This window comes from Aquila chrysaetos, chromosome 14 (assembly GCF_900496995.4).
Source record: "Aquila chrysaetos chrysaetos chromosome 14, bAquChr1.4, whole genome shotgun sequence".
Classification (NCBI taxonomy): domain Eukaryota; kingdom Metazoa; phylum Chordata; class Aves; order Accipitriformes; family Accipitridae; genus Aquila; species Aquila chrysaetos.
Window position 1 is genome coordinate 15,654,272 of NC_044017.1, and position 8,482 is coordinate 15,662,753.

An 8,482-nucleotide genomic window follows, 5' to 3' on the forward strand; every position below is an offset into this window, starting at 1 on the left:
AACCTAATTGAAAGAAATCTATCACTCCCATCTCTTCTAAATAAAGTCAGAAAAGGAAAATCGTAGAGAATCTTATATCAGATGCCTTGAAAACGATATAGAAAAAAAAGAATCTTCAGGGAACGGCTGTGCTTTGCAACCTGAAAAAACCTTGAGAGGTTTAGGGCCAGTAGTAAACTTCCAACTTCTAAATGTCATCTGGAACGCAAAAAAATCTTTTAACTATCATTTAAAGGGACTGGTAGAAACACTTTAAAAATTATATTTTTTTATTTTATTTTTTTCCAAATAAAGCCTTAGCATTCTATTATCTTCCCACATTTCTATTGCAAATTTAGGCAAGGGACAATTTGTCTCGCTGAGGGATGCTAATTCAGACTGCATATAGTTCTCATATCATCTTAAACAACAGGATTTATATAATCCAAGATAAGGAGTGTACTGTGTGCTCCTTAGGTACATGTACATTCTTCCTCTTACATGCACATCCTACTAACTGCCCAGACAAAAATTGTCCTAAGGCTACCTCTTCAGACAGTGAGGTACTTGCTGACAGCTCTGGGCTTTAAGACAAATTAAAATAAGTCAATTTTTCAGTCTGTAGGTCTAATAAAGCTTCTGGCTTTCAGTTCTGCCAATGACTATGAATAAAATTCCCTGAGAAGAGGACAGGATGTTTAGTTTTCTGTTGAGGGTGATTTTAAGGTGAAGACCAGTTCTGCAATTCCTATTTCAGTTCTCATCAGTGAGAATCTCCTGTTATTAGAAAAGCAGGAACAAAAAGTTTTCAAGTCCTACTTCTCCATTCTGATTGTTCAACTCCATTTTCACTACTGCTCTGTGGACTGAGTGCTATTTGAGGGTGTGATGGGTGCCTGAATATATATAGGCCAGCTCTTCAGTCTCTCAGAGTTTAATTTGGTGACGTCAATGTGTAGTTGTATTTACCACATACAGATTTCATACGTATTCTTTTATAAACTCTGTGCCTCTTTTCTTCAGAGCTTCAAAATATGACTTCACGTTAATGTTCTCCCAGTGATGCACATTCTCATGCTCTGAACCACTCACATATTCATTTCTGAATGCTTCCTCGTTTTAGAAGATGTAAGCTGCTAAGTCACCAAACCAAAGAATCCTGTAAGCAGCAGGGCCAAAACTACACTTGAAGTCTAGAAAATTAATTGAGGAAAAGATTAAGTCTTTCTTTTGGTGTCAGAAATGTTTACATTATTATTGTATATTACTGAAAACTTGTATATAACTTGCAACAGAACTTAAGATGGATTTTGCTCCTCATTTTTTAATGCCCTGAAAAGCACAGAAACTAAAATTAGACTTTGCACAACAGATAGAATAGAAAACTGTCTTTCAGGACAAAGAATAAAATTTCCAATGAGGACACAATGCAACCATTTAATGAAATACACAGTACAGTAGATCAAAGATCAAGTATTAATTTAGAGGTCTAAGCTGGTGAATGCCTTGTTATGATATTTGAAATTATTAATAAAAAAAAACCCAAAGGAATGAGAAGGTGCTCATGAGAAATGAAAAATGATCAGCTGCAGAAGCCTGTTATTGTCTATGAGGAAGAAAGGGGGAAAGTACATTAAAATGTAGACCTAACTTTTATGGAAAACATTAAATCTATGTTCACCAATAATTTTCAAATCATTACCTGCAAATTGTAAAAGTTAATTTCTTTCTTTGGACAGATGCTTAAAATGCAGATAATGATCAAGTATGTATGTGTGTCATGGCTGGCATGAACAAATTACCAAAAGTAGTCAATAAATTCCTTGAGTTATTTTTAAGATACAATGGAATAACAAGGTTTGCAAATATTTGTTTAGGTTGTTTCCCCAAAAAGTACATTTCCAGAATTTCATTTTTCATTTCATGTATGGGATCCACATGAGAAACCATGTGGCTTATTTTCATATTAGTAATGGATTCCTCTTTACAAACAATGCTGTCCAACACAGAAGTGAGGAAATGGCCACCCATCCTCTGATAGATGAAAAGTGTGTCTGTATTATTATTTTAGGCTGGATTGCCAGTGTACTTACGGAGCAAATTTTCCAGTCATTCCCACAAAGCATGCTTTGGTTCACTTTGCAGAAAAACCTCAGAGCACAACAACTGGGTTCTTTTTGGGTGAAAGAAAATGAAATTTTTGAAAGGGGTCTGAGGTAATCCCTGAAATGTGTAGTATGGATGTCAAAGTCTCAGTGTTGTTTCACCCTACAAACCCGTTCCTGCAGTTCTTGTTAAAAGAGAGAGCAAAAGCCAGTCTGCACTGTAGATCTATACCATGAAGATTTAGGCTTGCATGCAGACCAAGTGGGAAGCCTCCTGGAAAATGAAGTTAGATAATTATGGTGGAAATGCATCAGAATTATTTAGGATGCAATGTAAAAGACAAGAACCTTCAACTTTCCTTTGTAACTAACTGAAAAAGGGAATGCTTTTATGATAACTTTAATCAGTGTTTCCCTATCTTCACTAGCTATGTCTCTATATTCTGTACAGCTTTTTTTGATTTCTGCAAACACTTTCCTGATAGCATCTTTTCTGACTCTCCACCAGCTTCTGCAGCAAAGGGTAAAGGTCTCACCATTAGATGTTCCTCATGCTCACTCATCCAGTAACAAACTGGTGCGTACTTCTAAATACCCATGAGAAAAATTGATGTCTACTTCTTTCTTGCTATATAGCTATTTTTCAGTAGTTTAAAATGTTTGTGGTTGTAATACAAACACATACATACATATTAATCTTTAAATTGGTTTTACAGAAAGCAGATTGGATTAAAAAAAATTTGTAAAAATTGCTGGGGAAAACCAAACCAAGAGGATATTTTGCAAAACTTTTTTTTTTTACAAGTTAATTTTCTTGTCAGAAAATCCATACATTTTTTCTTCAGTCCTGTCGCTTGGTATAGGTTTTTTTATGAGGAGAAAAATCTTCCCACCAACTCTACCGCTGAAAGAGATCTTGATTTGGGAAAATACCTATATTCAGAGAAGTATCAAGGTAACTTTACATGTCTGCAAAAATTAAGTATTTATGTACTTGATTCTGTCATTAATGATCTCATTTAATAGGGTTAGGTCTTGAAGTCTGACAAGCTGTATTACAATATGTTCCTAATAACTCCATACATTTATGGAGCTTCATAAATTGTTTTTAAGCAAAGTGGTCCTGAATAATTCAAGCATTGCCATGAACGTTAGTGTTGGCAAGATCAGTAAAAGCATCTCTCTCAAACAAATGATCAGTGGAAACCAAATTTGTTGCTGTTTGTGTTGATCTGAAAATAAAGGCAAATTGGATTGCAGCTGTTTAGCAGATGCATCTCTAATACAAATTTAAGGTGCAGCGAGAGTAAATTTCTCTTTGGAGTACGGAAGCAGTCCAGCAATATTCCCTCAGTTCAGCCTATATAGGCTTGAATTCATGTGAAAATTATCCTGCTGAACTTGATAAAAGGGTATGATTCTTAATTTAAAAATTTATAAATAAAATGAATGCTTTAGTTTCAGTTATATAATCTCCCTTGTTTGATTGTCCTGTAGGGTTTTGCAATAGTGATTTATTTTCATTACACTTTTTTGACCTAAGAATAGACTCTGTCATGAATCATAGCCTCTATGGGTATGCAGAGGCCAAGGAAGCTGGCTTACCTGAAGTCATACATCTGGTGAGTGGCAGGAACAAAATTCTTGCTTGTCCATCATATGTTTTAACTAGAGTTAAATAATTCTTCTTTTAACGTGGAGTTATGTTACGTGGGGGTCAGCGACGTACCCAGGTATATCGTCTAGAGTTAGAGTCAAGTCTATAAGCAAGTACTTAGAGAAGCAGACATCCTTAAAGAGATGCTTGAGTTACCTGTATGGTCCAAGAAGAACATGCTTTTGAAGCCTTCCAGAGGGAGATCCTGTCTGCACATGACAGCTGTCTAAACTCACCAGTACCACAGTCACCACCAGTACCACAAGCTGCATAGTGGCAAACTCTTTTAATAGCTACTCTAATTGGCCAGATTTTCTTGACAGCTTAAAAATAAATCTTGGATTCATAGCATACAGAGAACAACCATTTCCTCACACCATGCATACAACTAGAGATTAATATACTCTCTGATAAGAAAATTACTAGGCAAACTGCTTTCCGCCGCCACTCCACCCCCCTTATTGCTACTAACAGTAATAACTGATGTTAGATGTGCTCTCCTGGCTATACAGGAGGAATATCAGAGAAAATTGCATGCAAAACTTTTTATTTCCCTGAACTACTCAGATTTGGAATTGACTACTCCTTTGGTGTGAAAAGTCTGCATTTGCTGAATTGTCATATGTCTTCTAGCTGATGTAGCACACAGGCAGAAGATATAAAATTTGTAGGGCTTTGCTGAAATACAAATTTTAATGTGAGGATATTAAATGTAGGAGGGTTTTTTCTCTTTTTTCTCTTTCAGAAGCAGACACGTGGAATATGGTATGCTGCATGGTGAAGGAAAAAAGTTTTCTTCTAGCTCAGTTTTGTGTAGGTGTACGTAGGGCTTTGTTTTTCATTCTTTGACAAGAACCTCTATTTCACTGGGTAGCCATTATTTCAGTGCTTTTAGGCTTAAATTCAAATATTTACATAGTTAATGTGACATAGAAGCAGATGTTTTATTAGAAAACCTAAACACTAAGTAAATCAGTGTTGTTTTCTGAAAGATTTGATACCAAAATTTTGATATAAAGAGATTCCCTCTAAAAAAGTCCTCATCAGCTTCTGATACACAGGACATTTAATAGGTAAAATGTTCCAATTTGTCCACATGCAAATACATCCATCAATTCCAAATGGGTATTTCTCCTCAGAAGTCATCAAAGCTTTTGGCTCTGATCCTAGGAAATCCTTCCACTCACGCTGTTTCCTTTACCCTATAACATAGAATCATAAAATCATTTAGGTTGGAAAAGACCTTCAAGATCACTGAGTCCAACCATCATCCATGCCCACTAAACCATGTTCTGGAGTACCTTGTCTACATGCTTTTTGAATACATCACATTTCCTGTTAGACTTTTCCCTACTCCTTAGTCATTGCTGACAGCAACATTGGTGGTAGACAAGAGTCCTAAGTTTGATGCCACAGCATGTTTCACTATCCTGCTGCTAGACCTCTGATACAACCCGTATAGTCCAGTTCTCCATGTCTGGATGTCCTGGCATTTGCAATGTGCACTGTGCTATGCCATTCCCCAGTTGCAATGCTAAGGAGTCTCGAAGTGCCCTCAGGGATTCTCTGAATTACCCACTTCTGGCTATGTCTCTTCCTTTATTGGCATGACATCACCGTGCCAATAAAGATACCTATAACCCTTTGGTGTGTCTTTTTAAAAAACTGAGAAGAAGAGAAGAGAAGAGAAGAGAAGAGAAGAGAAGAGAAGAGAAGAGAAGAGAAGAGAAGAGAAGAGAAGAGAAGAGACAAGACGAGACTATTTCAGTTGGAAGGGACATACAATGATCACCAAGTTCAACAGCCTGACCACCTCAGGGCTGACCAAAAGTTAAAGCATGTTGTTAAGGGCATTGTCCAAATGTCTCTTAAATGCTGACAGGCTTGGGGCATTGACCACCTCTCTAGGAAGCCTGTTCCAATGTTTGACCACCCTCTCAGTAAAGAAATGCTTCCTAATGTCCAGTCTGAACATCCCCTGGAGCAGCTTTGAACTGTTCCCATGTCCTGTCACTGGGTACCAGGGGGAAAAGATCAGCACCTCCCTCTCCCCTTCCCCTCCGCAGGAAGCTGTAGAGAGCAATGAGGTTGCCCCTCAGCCTCCTTTTCTCCAAACTAGGGAATCCCTAAGTCTTTCGCTGCTCCTCACAGGACCTTCCTCCCAGCCCCTTCACCAGCTTTGTTGCTCTTCTCTGGACACATTCAAGTACCTTGACACTGTGGGGCCCAGAACTGCACACGGTGGTCAAGGTGAGGCCGCAGCAACGCTGAACACAGCGGGATAATCAACACTCTTGACCAACTGGTTATGCTGTGTTTGATGCACCCCAGGACGAGGTTTGCCCTCCGGGCTGCCAGGGCACACGGCTGACTCATGATGAGTTTACCACCAGCCAGCACCCCCAGATCCCTTTCTGCAGGGCTGCTCGCCAGCCACTCCTCTCCCAATGTATACTTGTGCCTAGCATTACTCTGTCCTAGGTGCAGAATTCGGCATTTCAACTTGTTAAATTTCATCCCATTAATCATTGCCCAATGCTGCAGTCTATCCAGATCCCTCTGCAAGGCCTCTTGCTCCTCAAGAGAGTCAACAGCACCTCCCAGTTTGGTATCACAAGCAAACTTGCTTATGGTTCATTCAACTCCTGCATCCAGTTTATTGATAAATATATTGAACAGAACAGGGAACATCGCTAGTGACCAGTCACCAGCCAGATGTAGCCCCATTCACTACAACCCTTTGAGCTCTACCCTTCAGCCAGTTCTTCATCCAGCACACCGTAAGCCTGCTCATCCCACAGTTGGACAACTTTTCCAGAAGGATGCTTTGAGGGACAGTATCAAAACCCTTACTAAAATCCAGAAAAACTGCATCCACCACCTTCCCTTCATCCACTAGGTGGGTGACCTTATCATAGAAGGATATCAAATTAATGAAACGGGACTTTCCTTTTGTGGACCTGTGTTGACTGTGCCTGATGATTTTATTATTCTTTAAATGCTTTCAGTAGCACCCAGTATGACCTTCTCCATAATTTTGCCAGGAACTGAGGTTAGACTGACAGGTCTGTAGTTCTCTGGGTCTTCCCTCACATCCTTTTTGTAGATTGGAATAACACTGGCCAGCTTCCAGTCAGCAGGGACCTCCCCAGACTCCCAACACCTTTGGTAGATGATCGAGAGGAGTCCTGCCATAACATCCGCTAGCTCCTTCAGTACTCTGGGATGAATTCCATCAGGCCCCATGGGCTTGTGAACATTCAGCTGATACAGCTGGTCCCTTACAATTTCAGTTTGCACTGAAGTCACTGTTCCCACACTTGTGGTCATACTAACCAAGCACAGTGTGCTTTGATCACCAGCCCCCACTTATTCATAGTCTGATGGTCTGATGTCATTTGTGTCCCTAGACAGTTACCACACACAGCCATAGCTAATGCCTGAGCAGCGTACCCAAACTCCCACCCTGCTGCAAAAGCTGACCTACCCTGCTGTGCTGGTTTTGAAGAAGCTCTAGCAGTACCAAAAGCCACATGCAAAACCATAGAGCACATAGGCTGAGAAATGCTGAACAGATTAGTTTTTATTTGAATGCAGAACTCCTTATAGGAACTTGCTGCCTCATTTCACCCATTGCTCCGCATGCACTTTCTCCTTTTCTCTGAGTTGCAACAGTTAACTAACACAGTTAATCCCTGTAGCACGCCCTGATTAGTCTGGTCCATGAACATGAAAAAACCACTGTACAGAGACTTCTGGATTATTTTAGGATTATCAGTTGTCCTGTGGGAACAGGGAGCATGACACCCTCCTGGGCCCACATCCCACAACACAAACATCATTTATTCATCTCCCAGCTCTGGCAGTTACTGATTTCTGACATGTTTTGGTCGAAAACTGGCACATGCTCCTGCAGCTCAACAGGCTAGCTGGGAAAGACCGGATCCTGGGCTGGGAGGTGACATTTCTTTGTGTGCAGTGGTGCCTTCTGAGCAAGGGTTTCTCTTTGCTTTCTCTTCTCTCTTTGTGGCATGAACAGACAAGCTGATTGAAGGTGAAAAGAGACAAAGTGTACGCTTGGCACTAGTTTTAGACTGAGAACCTAATTGGGTGTGCTGCGTGACCCTTTTGTGTGTGGGTGGACATTGATGCTGGCTCCCCAAGGGGAGCCCAGCAGTGTGCTGCTTCCAGATCAGAAATCCCTCTGCCTGCTGTATGCTCATCCTCTTCCTACGAAAGGATTTTGCAAAGTTATCTCAGATTTCAACCTCATCTTCACTTCTGGGGAGGACTGAGCTTGGGCTCAAGAAGTATAGAGCAATTCCTGTCTAGGTTTATCTGGCTTAAATATTCCAAGTAAATGAAAAGGATACCAGGGTGCTGAGGTGAGAATTTGAACTTCAGAATAATCCGAGCATTACTTCCCTGATGCCTGGAGTCGTTTGAAATTGGAGACCTCCAGAACAAAGAGAAGATTTGGGGCCGTATTCAGCACTTTGGAAATAAAATGTGAAATGCTTATATGAGCCATGCCTCGAGATGCAGCACTGGTATTGAGGAGAAGGTATGACTTCTCAAAGACATCCTGCTATGCACACATGGGGAACAGACAGGCACCCCCAAACTTCCCAGAGTGGTTTCTCTGGAAGAAAACATTGAAGGTACTGGGGTTAGAAAAGCAGATTAAGTCTCCCCAGAAAATCAGATCTATGTGTTTGGGAAGAAAGAACAAATCCCACTT